Source organism: Pleurodeles waltl, chromosome 3_1 (genome assembly GCF_031143425.1).
Source record: "Pleurodeles waltl isolate 20211129_DDA chromosome 3_1, aPleWal1.hap1.20221129, whole genome shotgun sequence".
NCBI classification, from domain to species: Eukaryota; Metazoa; Chordata; class Amphibia; order Caudata; family Salamandridae; genus Pleurodeles; species Pleurodeles waltl.
The window spans coordinates 1412861334-1412876356 of NC_090440.1; positions in this window are offsets into that span (position 1 = coordinate 1412861334).

Sequence of the window (15023 nt, forward strand, 5' to 3'; positions counted from 1 at the left end):
GTGCATGCTCACATCTTCTGTCACTGGTCACTTGCACTGCTCCATCACATGGAGCACCTAATGTTATTTTTATTTTATTTTATGAAATGTAAGTTTAATGAACTGCATGTAAAAGAAGTTCTATTTGTAACAAGCATTCTTTTGTTTGTGTTTTAGGGTTTGCACATTTTGGACCCTCATTAAAGTGATTAAGGGGGTCATTTTGACCTCGGCAGTCTTTTTCCAAGACCGCCGAGGGACCGCCGTGCTTAAGATCGCCAGTGGTGGCGGTTTGCCGCTCGGCCTATTATGACCGTTGGCAGCTCTCCGTCCTTTTTCGGACGGAGAGCCGCCAACAGCCATACTGGTGGGAGGCGGGGAAGTGGAGGTTGCTCCACCTCCACCGCCACGCCAACAGAACACCGCCCAGCGAATCACGTCCTGTGATTCGCCGTGGCGGTGTTCTGTTGGCGGTGTGGTGTCGGCAGAGCAGCCTCCATGGCTCCCGTCCCCTCCCGGAGGATCGACGGAACAGGTAAGTCGATCGTCCGTTAGGGGAGGTGGGTGGGGGGGTGTTGTGTGGGTGCATAGGGGTGTGCGTGTGTCTATGTAGAGGGGGGGTGTGAGTGCGTGTATGAATGCGGGGGTGTTGTGTGTATGGGAATGAGGGCGTGTATGTCTGTGGGTATGTCTGTATGGATGTGTGCGTGTGTGTTTGAATGTGGGTGTGCGTGTCTGACTGTGTGTGTGGATGTAGGCATGTATGTCGGCGTGTGTGCGTGTAAGTGTGTAGGTGGTGCCTGCGTGCGTGTCATGTGTGTATGGGTGATGTGATGTTGGGGGTCGGGGTGGGGAGGTGGGCCCTGCCACCTTTGGGGGGTGGCAGAGGTGGTGGGGGGGTAGGGGAGGGGGTTGGGTGGGGGAGACCCCTATCAGTGCCAGGGAAGGAATTCCCTGGCACTGATAGTGCTTACCGCCATGGATTTCATGGCGGTTCAAACCGCTGGAAATCCACGGCGGTAAACCAGGTCAAAATACCACTGGCGGTATAGTGACGGCCGCCGGGATGGCGGGCGGAATGGAGACCCGGCGGATGACCATGGCGGTAATCGCCATGGTCATAATTCCACAAAGTAAGACCGCCAGCCTGTTGGCGGTCTTACCGCCGGTTCTCCGCCTTCCGCCAGGGTCATAATGACCCCTAAATGTTCTAATCAGTTAAACCAGATGGAGCCACTGTTGTTGTTTTTCAGCATCTGATATGAGCAGCAGCTTGTCCATCACAGAGAAGGGAGGAGATTGATGAAGAGGGAAGAACTCCTCCTCACCAGGAGTGTTATCTTCCTCAGATGAGAAAGTGGAGACCAGGGATGCAGCTGTATGGCCATATCTGGTGTTACGCCAGACAGGCCATATAGCAGGCCAGAATGACTTGTGGAGAGGACAGACTCTGATGGAGGGGGGTCTTAATGACCAGATGAGACTGAATCAGATGTGAATATGAGCCTCCCTTTGAGTTTTGTAAATGCTGCTGACATGAGAACAAATACTGTGGATGGTTAGCGGAAGAATGTGGAGGAGAGAGGAAGAGAGAAATACAGCTGCAATGTCCATTCAGTGGATGATACGCTGAGACCTCCCTCTCTCAGTACTGGCTGTTTCTGGAGTAAGAATTAGCACCAAAGTACTCAGTGACATCTCTTGCACAGAATGATATTGATGTTAACAGAGCAATGTGATATGATCACAATTTAAATCTAGGGGTGAATGTAATTTGCATAGTGTGTTATGTTGTAATTTTGTGAATTACTGAAAAGTACCAAGATTATGCAGAATTACAGAAAAGGGTGTAACCCTGCATTTAGTGCTATTTTCTTATTGCAAGAGGCACCCTTGCGTCCAAAATGAGCCTAAGCAATCATTTTGTGCTAATAAAATAGGGTATTTAGAAAAAATATTATGTGGACAAAATATCGTGTCAAAAATAAAGAGGACAAAAATATTAGGAAGGTAAGTGTCTATGGGTAAGCTAAGTTTTACTGTAAATAGCTCCACATATATATATACTATATACTATATATGCAAAGCACTCCGCCTCACTGTGGATGTATATTTGGCCGGCCAAACACACATGCACACAGGGCTCTCTCCAGCCCAGCAACACAGCTGGAGAGAGCCTGCGCAGGCTCCCAGTCCGCCTGGCAGCGCCCTGGCTGGGCACTCCCAGACAATCCTGATGCTGCTTTGAGCCGTGTCAGGATTGGCCCCAGGGCAGGTCGGGAGCCTGTGCCTGCAGTCGGCGAGGTACAGAGGAGCGGCACGCGGCAGAGGAGGTAAGATGTTTTTTTTTAATTATTATTATTTATTTAATGTGATTCTCCCCCCGTGTGTGCAGCCCCGCCCCTGCTGCTTAGCGCAAGCAGCGTCTGTCGCTAAATGCAACAGAACAAGACCAGCAGCAGCCAGCAGCTGCTCATGCACTATTACTGTGCTCTTGGGTTGGCATTTTTGCCCTAAACTATTCCAAATTACACAAATAGTCTTAATTGCCTACTTTGTGGACATTTTGCATGCTGAAATTATTTTTATGTTGATTCACAGTAGGCTGCAGCCCCTCTTTTTCAAGGGTGGAGACATTTAAATTTACACCTAGGTATAAATATCCACTTGGAAATTATGACTAGCGAAAAAAGGCGATTTCCACATAAGTAGATCTGCAAATGACTAGATCTATTATTGTAAATTTACCTTTGTGAATCAAGCCCTATATTTTTAATGAAAAATAGGTCTGGTCACTTGTTACTAGGCATCACTCCAACTCCTTTCAAACAAATCACAGTATTTCGCACTGGATTAAACTAGCACCATCATCCATAGAAGTATCCATGACATAACTTGACAACTGCTTCGTTGTTCCCATGTTCCTCGGGACCTACCCACCTCTGAAAAGGGCTAAGTGGAATTTTATTTGTGCCTATGACACTTCCTGTGTTTCATCGCGCCTCTTCTCCTAAGAGGATATTGCCCCCATCTTATGTGTGGGCCAAAATCACATTAGCAGAGATAATTTGCAGACTTTCTTTTCCATTTAATTTTTGGTTTAACTCCCACCTCTAATAACGCTCCCAACACTGATTATAACACCTCACGCCCTCTGTCGGTGGTAGAAACCCCTTTCTCCATCTATGCCTTAGATTTGATTTGCAGCCTTTGGACCGGGTGACAGGTTAAAAATGAGTTCCTTTCACAGACGCTGACAGGAAGCGAGCTTTCGCGGCCTCTATTTCCCCTTCCGCGAGGGAAGCCAATTTGCAATATATTGCGTCCCTGGTAAATTGCAGTAATATCATCAGATGCCACGTTAATAACTGCTTTTCACAGGCCGAGGTAGGCAGCATCGCTGAGCAGCGAGCGCCAATGTCAAACTCTAAATGAGATCCGCGACTGCTTCATTTATTAACGTGACTCCTTCCAACTTTTCAAATTTCAAAAGAAGATTATGCAGAAAGCATGTCATCTGAATTCAGAGACAGCTCCTGGCCTCTGAAGCAAAACAACAACAGCCATTCTTGTTCCCCGCAAAAGGAATGAAAAGGAAGGCGCGCCCGTGAGTGCCCTGAGCATTGACAAGGGATTCAAAACTTTGAATAAACAGTAAACTTGTCGTGGACAATGTATTGCTCTGAGCCCAATCGTTTTCTAAAATCCAGTCTTCTGCTTGATCTCAGACGATCTTTGTGTGTCCTATTGTGGGTGCATGACGAACCCCTCCACTTGTGCACTGGATAGGGTGGCAGTATGTCAAAGCACCACTGTATGGTTTTTGGAATGCATTTCTTCCCGTATGTCCTTATAACATATTTTTCACGTAACCAGGTTTTGGGCTCCATTCTTCCTGCCAATGTATATGTGCATATACTTATATCATCACGAGATTTTATTGTGGTCCACAACGACATTTTAGATCTTAGCGTCATTTATGTAGCGTCCAGGTTTTCCGTTTGCAGGGCGTTATCATATGAAAAAACTCAGGGCATTATAGAACCGTAACACATGGCGTCATGTAATAAACATGCCCTATCAGTCACAAGGATTTTTACAGCTGGGTTTCTACAGCTTTATGTTTCTCAAAGTGGCTCCACGGGGCTACTGTGAATCAAAAAAAAAGAAGTTGAGATAAAGTTCCAAAGCAACACGATTCTTAAAAGTATACATTGGAATGACAAGAGACGAGAGTTCGACATTTCTGTGATTGATCAGATGGGGGACTGTTCTTAGATGAGTAGAAGTAAATGTGGAACCACGTAAGATGATGCAAGCGAAGTTTTAGCCGACTGCTGTTGCGACTTTAGTTCAGCTGTATAGCTATCTATAGTACAGCATGTTTAGTGGCACCGGGGCCCGGGACTGTTAAAGGCACAGTTCACCCTATTAGGAGTCCTTTTTTTTTAAAAGACATGAAATTAGAGCATTTTATTTTTTTTAGTTTTTTACTTCTGGATGAAGTTGAGGCTCTTCAGATGGTATTTCCAATCTAGTTTATCATCTCTACTTCAGAAATTATTAGTTTAGGTAGTTCTATGTAAACATTTCAGTGTTTTCGGGTATAATAGTACATCACACATTAGACAAATTGAGGAAATACATTAAACTGGCTAAAGGGTTGGTGCTATGTTGCACCCACATGTGGAAGAAAAAGGCATCTTTTTCAAGCCTGGTTTGAGCCTTCAGTAACATGCCCGGTTCTTCGGCGTCTCTCGGTATGTGAAACGCTCTTTCCCAGGGGATACTGCCCCTTTCTTCGTAGAATCGCACGTACAGTGCTAACATATTCTTGCTGTTCAAAAAATGGGAATTTAGTCTAATTGGCCTGCCATATGTCAGACCCAGCACCACTAGAGTGCAGCTCACGAACTGTGTTAATTTCCCCAAGCACTAATCACCATGAAACCGTCATGCAAAATGAAGCACAATGACAATTTTTGCTTTGCTAGAGAGACATGTTGCGCTCGTGTTGAAATGTGGAATATAGGTGCATTTTTTTAAACCTGACACATGGCTTGAATTTCCAGAACTGCAATTCAAATTTTCAAAAATAATGATTCCGATTTTAGTATTCAAAGGTATTCTGCAAAACTATTTTGTAAGACATCGGATTTCCGGTCAAAGTCTGGTGTCATTTTGCCATTTGGCTCAAGAAATTCTTGTGCTAGCCTGGAGATATTGGACGAAAACTCAGTTGTGGTTCGAAAGTCTCCTGGTACCTCGAAATGTGAAGTCACTGCAATGACAAATAATAACAAACATTTGCAATGCAATGGGTCTCGCACTTGCTCGAGTTAGCGCTATTAGCGTTGTAAACTCCTAACCGGACTTTTCTTGCCACACAAATTGGAGAAGAAAACGAATATAAAAAGCTATGTAAAATGCAGCGCGATCGCGCTGAAATTGAAAACACAAAACTGAGGCCCATATTTATACTTTTTGACGCTAAACTGCGCTAACGCAGTTTAGCGTCAAAAAATTTAGCGCCGTCTAACGCCATTCCGAAGCGCCATGCGGGCGCCGTATTTATGGAATGGCGTTAGCCGGCGCAAGCAGACCGGCGCTGCCTGGTGTGCGTGGAAAAAAACCACGTAGACCAGGCAGCGCCGGCGTAGGGGGAAAATGGCGCTAGGGCGTCTTAAAATGGCGCAAGTTGGGTTGACGCTAAAAAATCGTCTTAACCCGATTTGCGCCATTTTTTCGACGCCCAGACGCCATTTAAATGACTCCTGTCTTAGTAAAGACAGGAGTCATGCCCCCTTGCCCAATGGCCATGCCCAGGGGACTTATGTCCCCTGTGCATGGTCATTGGGCATAGTGGCATGTAGGGGGGCACAAATAAGGCCCCCCTATGCCACCCAAAAAAAATTGAAAAATATAAAAAATTATACTTACGTGAACTTACCTGAATGTCCCTGGGGTGGGTCCCTCCATCCTTGGGTGTCCTCCTGGGGTGGGCTGGGGTGGCAGGGGGGGTCCCTGGGGGCAGGGGAGGGCACCAGTGGGCTCATTTGGAGCCCACAGGCCCCTTAACGCCTACCCTGACCCAGGCGTTAAATAGTGGCGCAAATGCGGGGGTTTTTGACCCGCCAACTCCCGGGCGTGATTTTTGCCCGGGAGTATAAATACGACGCATTTGCGTCGCCGTCATTTTTTTAGACGGGAACGCCTTCCTTGCATCTCATTAACGCAAGGAAGGCGTTCACGCAAAAAAATGATGCTATTTGCCAATACTTTGGCGCTAGACGCGTCTAACGCCAAAGTATAAATATGGCGTTAGTTTTGCGCCGAATTTGCGTCGAAAAAAACGACGCAAATTCAGCGCAAACGGAGTATAAATACGGGCCTGAGTGCGATAGCGCTATGTAAAACTCATCGCGATTGCGCTGCATGGAAAAAAGAGAAAGTAGTGCAGAAACATGCCTTATATTAATGAAAGCAAGCGATTTTTAAAAGGCAATCCCATCAACCAATGAAAGTGACAAGCGTGGTTACAAGCCCAAAGAGTCATTACAACATGATGTGTAACCTTAAAAAGTCAAACACATAGGGTACAGACATGAAGTCTTGCAACAAACAAGATATTAACAAGCAATCCTGAACCAGCAGTGTGCGTGCACAAGATGCCAGGGTACAAGGGCAGATCCAGGCCGTTTATACGGGATGGAAACCCCAGTATGTTCTGCATGAAGGATGCGACCATTAAGTGATATGGATACTTCTGATGCAATATGGAAAGGGCAGAGACTAAACAAGTCGATGGTTTGCCCATCACGAATCTAAGCTATGTTTAGCTATAAGTAAGAGTGCAACTTGCTGTAAGGTGGCTGGGGCACAAAGGGAGCACTCCCACAAACACTCACGTGCACATTCAGGCCCATATTTATACTTTTTGACGCTAAACTGCGCTAACGCAGTTTAGCGTCAAAAAATTTAGCGCCGTCTAACGCCATTCTGAAGCGCCATGCGGGCGCCGTATTTATGGAATGGCGTTAGCCGGCGCTAGCAGACCGGCGCTGCCTGGTGTGCGTGGCAAAAAACCACGTAGACCAGGCAGCGCCGGCGTAGGGGGAAAATGGCGTTAGGGCGTCTTAAAATGGGGCAAGTCAGGTTGAGGCAAAAAAATCGCCTCAACCCGATTTGCGCCATTTTTTCGACGCCCAGACGCCATTTAAATGACTCCTGTCTTAGTAAAGACAGGAGTCATGCCCCCTTGCCCAATGGCCATACCCAGGGGACTTATGTCCCCTGGGTATGGTCATTGGGCATAGTGGCATGTAGGGGGGCACAAATAAGGCCCCCCTATGCCACCAAAAGAAATAAAAAAAAATAAAAAATTATACTTACCTGAACTTACCTGAATGTCCCTGGGATGGGTCCCTCCATCCTTGGGTGTCCTCCTGGGGTGGGCAAGGGTGGCAGGGGGGGTCCCTGGGGGCATGGGAGGGCACCTGTGGGCTCATTTTGAGCCCACAGCCCCCTTAACGCCTACCCTGACCCAGGCGTTAAAAAGTGGCGCAAATGCAGGGTTTTTTGCCCCGCCCACTCCCGGGCGTGATTTTTGCCCGGGAGTATAAATACGACGCATTTGCGTCGCCGTCATTTTTTAAGACGGGAACGCCTTCCTTGCATCTCATTAACGCAAGGAAGGCGTTCACGCAAAAAAATGACGCTATTTGCCCATACTTTGGCGCTAGACGCGTCTAACCCCAAAGTATAAATATGGCGTTAGTTTTGCGCCGAATTTGCGTCGAAAAAAACGACGCAAATTCGGCGCAAACGGAGTATAAATACGGGCCTCAGTGTCTGTAAATTGAATTAGATAGCTTACCTTTCCAACGTAAGGACAGGATTCCTCGGAATCAATGCCTTTGTTGTCCAGCACATACTAGAAAGTCTACAAGGTACACGGAACACGGTACAAGCCATGAGCGATCCATTTGACTTATAGCATCTTGCTGGCTGCTTTTTTACGCACACTTTCCCACAGTGGACAGGCGACTTCGGCAAATAGATGTACACATCCCCCTCTTGTTAAAGGCCTGTACTGACACCTTTAGGGCTACATAGTGGCATGTACCGCTGTACAGATTTCCAACGCAGGGGTTTGGAAGAAGACAACACATTCTTGTCAACCCAGGCAGGGGTTGGTGATTCGGGTGAAACCCGCCCCTCCGGGGAATCTACACTCCTACTGGGTAGGAAGAGAGGACATTTAGGCCTCCTCAAACATCGTCATTGCCCAGGTGGCCCGAAGCACGCCCAGCTCTTCCGGGAAACTGCAGCAACTTTAGCTCAGGGTCCAGCAGCCAGTAGCTCTTAAGTTCAGCACACCTTTCAAAATTAAGACCTTATGTTTGAGCGCATTAATACAGGCTGTATACCAAAACTGAAGTGGATTTTGGATATGAAAGTGGTTTTTCAGAGTCCATAATTTCCGGTCACAGAACAGAGTTGAAAAGTAAAAGAACTGAATGTAAACCAATAGGTTTGGAAGAAGGCGGGGGGAACCTGGGGCTGTACGGTATTACTGTATCTAAAAATGCGATTTTCAGTGCACCCATAACATTGTGTTTATTCGAGTAATATGATTTTGGGTGCCCATCCGTCGAACCTCCGGCCAAAGGAAGTGCTTTGTGCTGGCCCCTAAAGGCGGACTAATCGGGTGGTAGGATTTGCCGTGCCTTGAAGCCAAATCGAAACACTCACCATGCACGACAACCCAAAGAGTCATTGTCTGTCTTTTGCGGTGACCATAAAAGTAAAGGGCACTGATACTGCACGTAGAGTGTGAATGTGCTACACTATCCTATGGAAACTCCATTGGTAGCTAACAAAATAAAGCTGTCCTACAAATAAATAGGAAGTTGTTGTCCTGGCTGCATTCGTTCACCCTAGTGCACAGAGAGAAGAGTTTTCCTTCGCTCGTGGCTATTGCCACTATTCTCTGCAGGGAAGGGATGGCTTCTCAGCTGCCAATACCACCCGTAACCCGCATGTGACTCGCTGCCATCCCAAATCTCCCCGTACCATGTGTGGTTCCCTCTTTTCCTCGTGAGGCACCGCCAGGAGGGCCAGTGTGCTCCATGGAAGTTGGTTTTAGGCAGACTGCTGTGCCTGTAGGCACTTGGCCCTTTGTCATGAGAGCTACAATAGTAGGAAAGCCAAATCGAAACACTCACCATGCACGACAACCAAAAGAGTCACAGTCTGTCTTTTGCAGTGCCCATAAAAGTAAAGATCACTGATACTGCACGTAGATGGTGAATGCGCTACACTATCCTATGGAAACTGCATTGGTAGCTAACAAAATAAAGCTGTCCTACAAACATATATATAGCACATAAATTCTCCACAAAACAGACAAGCGAGATCGTGCTGCGAAAATAGAGAAAAAGTAGTCCACAAACCTGACGGGAAACAGCAAGTCTCGCATGTTTTCTGTACTTGGTCGCTACACTCAAGGAGGGCTAACCACCAGAAAAGGCATGGCGTATGCGTGTCTTCCACTAATGAAAGCAAGCAGATTTTAACAGGCAAGCCCACAAACTAATGAAAGACACTCACATGACGTTGATGGGGCTCTGAGCCCTTTTCTAACTCCTAAAGCATCTTGCAAGCGATACGCATGTGCAAGCGCGCATGACGCAGGCTCAACCCTAAAAAACAAGACCAGTTTTCAACTTCAGCAGCTGCACAAGACCAGTCTCACCCGTCATCTTCTACTTATAGAAGTTACAAGAAATCAACCAACCGGCTCTAAAATGTAAGAAATCAGAAATGGAGTACTTCATAACATGTTATCCTAAACAATTACAGTAGATATTGATGAGTCATTGAAGGGGCTTTTGAATCCTCTTTTGATACAGTTAAGAAATTCACCAGCTCTAGTCCTGACAATAACTGCTCCTAAATCCTGCATGTGGACATTTGACAAACGCCAGTGGTAAACAAGAATATTTTTATAGATGAATTTACTTTTGGCAATTTTGTATAGCATCAATAAGACCTAAAATGGAGTCTGAATGCTTTACAATCGGTTGCTGTTAAGCCAGGGGTTTTGGGGCGGGAGATGTTTTTATATGCTACATGCAAGCTTTGGAACCAGTTACCTATTCAGTTAAGAAATCAATCCAACCTTCTCATGTTTAGGAAACATCTAAAAACATAGCTTTTTTGGTATAGACTTATTCAGGATAGGTGTAGCCTTCAGGAACGTGTGGCAGTGCTGAGACGCCTATGGGCAATTGTGTGTTTTATAATAATTAATTTAATCTAATCTAATCTTTAAAAAAACTGTTAAATTCCTAAAGAGAACAAAATGAATAATTTCCCACTGTCAGCAGCATTGCACTGCGTAACCATCAGTTCACAAAAGGAACAATTTCATTGTTTAAAACAACAAATAGAGCAACTGTAGGAAGCCAGTAACTTTGAGTGGGGTTGCACATTAAAATTAACACCTGCATCCATTTTGGGGCTGACAGCATAACATTTTATGCATTCTATATGAATCTCATTCAGTTTTGTCTCCTCATATAAAAAATATAGAGAGGCTTATAGCCAGCATTGCCTCGAGGTATACCTTGGTGGTCATGTCTTGGCAGTGCATTGTAGGGAAAGAGTCTACGTATGTGAGCAAGGTTCATGAGCCTTCCTGTGTCTCATCTTTGATTTTTAGTAGAAGGGTTTCATGAATATGGAGTGGTTGGTGGTGTCCATGCAGAAGCAGTTTTTATCCTTCACAGGAATCGAATGCTCATCAAGGTTGACGGACCTTTGGACCCAGTAAGTAGTGTAATGAACTATCAACAAAATTTCAAACAATACCCAAACAATTTAGACGGAATGACCAATGTGGCCAAGGAAGAAAAACTCCAATCAGGAATAAAGTTAAAAGATGTTTTACAACCACAAGCTCAAAGTCATGAAGACAGTGCACAAAACCAAGTTATAAAGATACATAATCATCAAGGGTTGCCCAAGGCATTGGAATAAATGCAGGTGAAAATTTTTAAAACTAAGCATTCAAGTAAAATAATAAATAACATCAATAAGAATATCTGAGACACGGATGTTATGCGCTGCTCAGAATTTACAGTCATTAGTCAATTCAAATTTTGCAGTGTGAATAATCTATAGCTGAGCACAGGTCAACTTTACAGCTAACCAAATGAGGGAACTAGATGTGTGGGGAGGAACAAATGCAGGCAAAATGCAAAAAGTACAAAAAGGACAAAAATAATTTAGTAAAAGATAATCTTGGATTGCAGGTCACTAACTAAGTTTGGCAAAAGACAGGCAAAATTGAAAGGGTCAGCATATGAGAAGCTCAGTTACATGGCTTCTGAAGGGGCAAATAAAATGATTACTAAATCTAAAAAGTGCTTTTCAAGAATAAGTGCAAATGGCAGAGAGGAAGATACCTCTTCAAAGGATACAGCATTCAGGAGAACTTCATCAGCAAGACATCTAAATCAGCAAGCACCAGGACAACCTTTGAAAGCTGCAAAGGTCTGCTCAGAACTCGTCCAGACTGATGCTGACTGACCAAATTTCGAATGTCTATTAGTTTTTCAAATTACACAAATCAATTTGATTTGCCCTAGGTATCAGTTCATGCCACGTTGAGTAGGCATCAACCAATGAGGGATAATCAAATGCCTCCAAATTGACACAGTCGCATTTCTTCCAAGGTCTGTCATGGGAGCATCTTCTTTTTGGTGTGACTCCAAGCAGGTGTGAAACAAATGAATACAATCTCAGTCCATGTTCCTGCAATGTTCTCTTTCTCAAGGACAAAGGAATTATTTTATCACATTTAACCAATGGGTCTATTAATAAAGGCCTCATGGGACCAAAATCTAAAAGAAGACTACACATTCTGAAATATAATTCAGCACTTTTACATGACTGCAAAGTGCGAGCTCTGCGAGCCTAACTTATACTGACTCAAAGGAAAAAATATAAAATGCATTAAAATAATACGTTTTAGTAAAATACATATAATATTCAAACTCATTAATCTTTCAATAATCACAAGGAATTCAATATAATTTCTGTATGGACTGTTAGTATGGAGCCTAAATTACATTTTAACATAAGTTTTATCCTTCTAACATATGATTATATTCAAAAGGCACCTAAGTCGAACTTGGAAATACAAGTGATTGCACATTTAAAATGCGTTTCAGTGCAGCTTTCTACGTTAGTTTTTCTCTCTTCTTCATTCTTAAACTTAAATGTGTCACATCTTGATTACTTTTGTAACAAGAGGTACAACACTAGTTTTTAAGGTCTATCAGTCCCTCCTTTGATGGTGAAATACACCATCATAAAAGGCCAAAAGCTCATGAGACAATTAAGAATTTTGATGACTCATTCTCGAAAGGTCTGCTGTAATCCTCCATTTTCTTGAGGTTACAATATTAAATGCTTCGCCTAGTCTCCAATTCTATTTCCTTTTTCTTCTGCTTAGTCTTGGCTCTTTTCCCCTTTAATATTTTGTAAGGTTTGTAAAATCCAAGTGTAACTATGACACACAAAGCCACAGTCAACAAGGGTCTCACAATGGTTCCTACTATTCCCTTTCCCTTGTTTCCAAACCATTTACCAGTGACTGAGAAACCACTTCCAATATCGTCCCATGCACCGGTTGCTGTCAGTTCTTTCAGGACTTTTTATCAAATTAGTCATGTTTGCAATGTCTTTTCTTATCTCATTAGTATTGGCAGGTATGTGGGTTCAACACTGTTGCCCATGAAACATGTTTCAGAGTCCACCCTCCTTTGCAAGTAAAATGTCTAATGCAAGAAACTTTTGCAACACCATTGATCTTACAGCAACCATCTCCATGTCCATTAACATCATAGCTCTTGCAGTGTCAGTAGGTAGTTTGTCTACTACTGTTGATAACTTCCTAATCTTGAGATCATCCAAGATTACTTCCACTCATTAAATGATGGCACAGAAAATTTCTCCCACTATCTCTGAGGCACTCGCTACTCTTTTAAATATGGAGTTTGATTTCTCATCCCAGACTGGATCATTAATGTTGTCCACATTATACATTTTCAGAAAGAGTGCTCCCATATAACATGTTCCATACCAGCCTTTCAGCAGCCTGTAATAGATCTTTTTCCACATATGATATAAACTCCTGATATTGTGAGATCCTGTCCATTTAACATTAATGTCCATGTGCTCTAAACAAAAAAATATGTTTACATTCAATAATACCTATACAATGTGTGTCTGTCTTTGACTTGGGTCTATGTACTCATAATTTCCCTACTTGTTGCCAATCTAAAGCTAAGAATCCTTGACTATTCTTCACTGTGGCATCTGTAGGGGCTCCATCCCAATCTAATACTATAACTCCCTTTCCTTTACTAACTTGGCTTTATTCGCCCTCCTTCTATCCTCAACATGTCCAATGAACTTATTTTCCTATAGGCTAAATATGCAGGTCAAATTATTTTTGTGGGCATATACTGTTCGAAAGGTCAGTGTAGGTTTCTCAAATCCTACTACAGTGCCAATGTTTTGTTGCTTTAGCAATGCTATTCAGGTGTTTTATGATAGGCACAAAAGAACATACTATGTCATAATTAGAATAGAAGTATTGATAATATCCCTGCTCATACAATAGAGTTAGTAACAGACACAAGAAATGCAATATGTTAGTGGCAAGCTGTGATTCCTTCCTACACTTATGAAGGGCTTCATGTGCATACACAGCAATCACAGACCTCCAAGGTTTTACTGTATTATTATAACAATCTATAACACACATTTGATCTCCCTTAGAATTATCAGTATGTAAATGTCTCTCATCTTCATACAGGGGGCTCTGATCTGTAAATAAATCTTCTAATTCTTAAGAGGCAAACTCAATCCACAATCATCAAAATAATCACAATTGCACACACTTTTGCTAAACTTAAACACACATACTTACATTTACCCCTCTTGCTTATCAAGTTTTATGGCTTGTCTAGATTCATACCACATTATACTCTTTAATCCAAGATAAAAATACAAATCAAAAATGCAAAAGCAGTCAGCTTTCAATTATTTCACTGTCTCTTTCAGGCTTTCCTTTGTTTGAGAAAAGCAAAACCAAAACAACTTTTCAAAAATAAAAATCCAATGCAATCTTTGCTCAACTTGTAATGCCACACACAACATTTTAAGAATCTCAATGATAAAATGAGTTCCTTAGTCTGACTCCGGAGAAGTCAGGAAACCAAATCGAAGTATCTACTCCCTTAATAACAGCTTTGCAACTGTATAGCTATCATTCCTTCAAGTTGGGTAACCTCCTACCCAATGGGAGAATACACACAGCTCTGCCAAAATATACCTCAGCCCATTGCACACTGGCAACTCAATAAAATCAAGCTGCATTCTGTTGAATAGTCCTCCTGATCTGCCTCTGTGACTCAGTGTGACAACGGTGCATTTCCCTACATTCACCTACTGAAACATTACACATCTGTGACACACTGCTTCCACAACTAATCTAAATCTGGGGTTGTACTCTGTTTGCCTAAATGTTCTGATCATCACATCTCTATCTATGTGTGCCTGTCAATGGTACTACCTTTCTGTGGGGGACAATAAGATGCTTTACCACCACTCAACACCCAAACATCATCCTCATTCCTCTGGACACATCCTGCTCTAACCCAACCCAACCATGCTTTTCTTCCTCTGTTACTTCTTCCTAAAATCTTTTAACTTCTTCCCAAGTATTAATGGCTGTCATAAAGAAACTTTAACTTGTTATATTGCTATTTCCATAGCTCCATTCCTCACTAAAGTAAGCGTACTGCAGGGCACAATGCTTCGTTACTTCGTCTGCATAGGTATTACCCAAAGATATATACCCAGTTGACTATTGGTGAGCTGCATTTTTTGTAACTGCAATTTTCACTGGTAACTGTAATGCTTTCAGCAGCTGATAAACTTTGTCACTGTTTCAGATAGGTGATCCA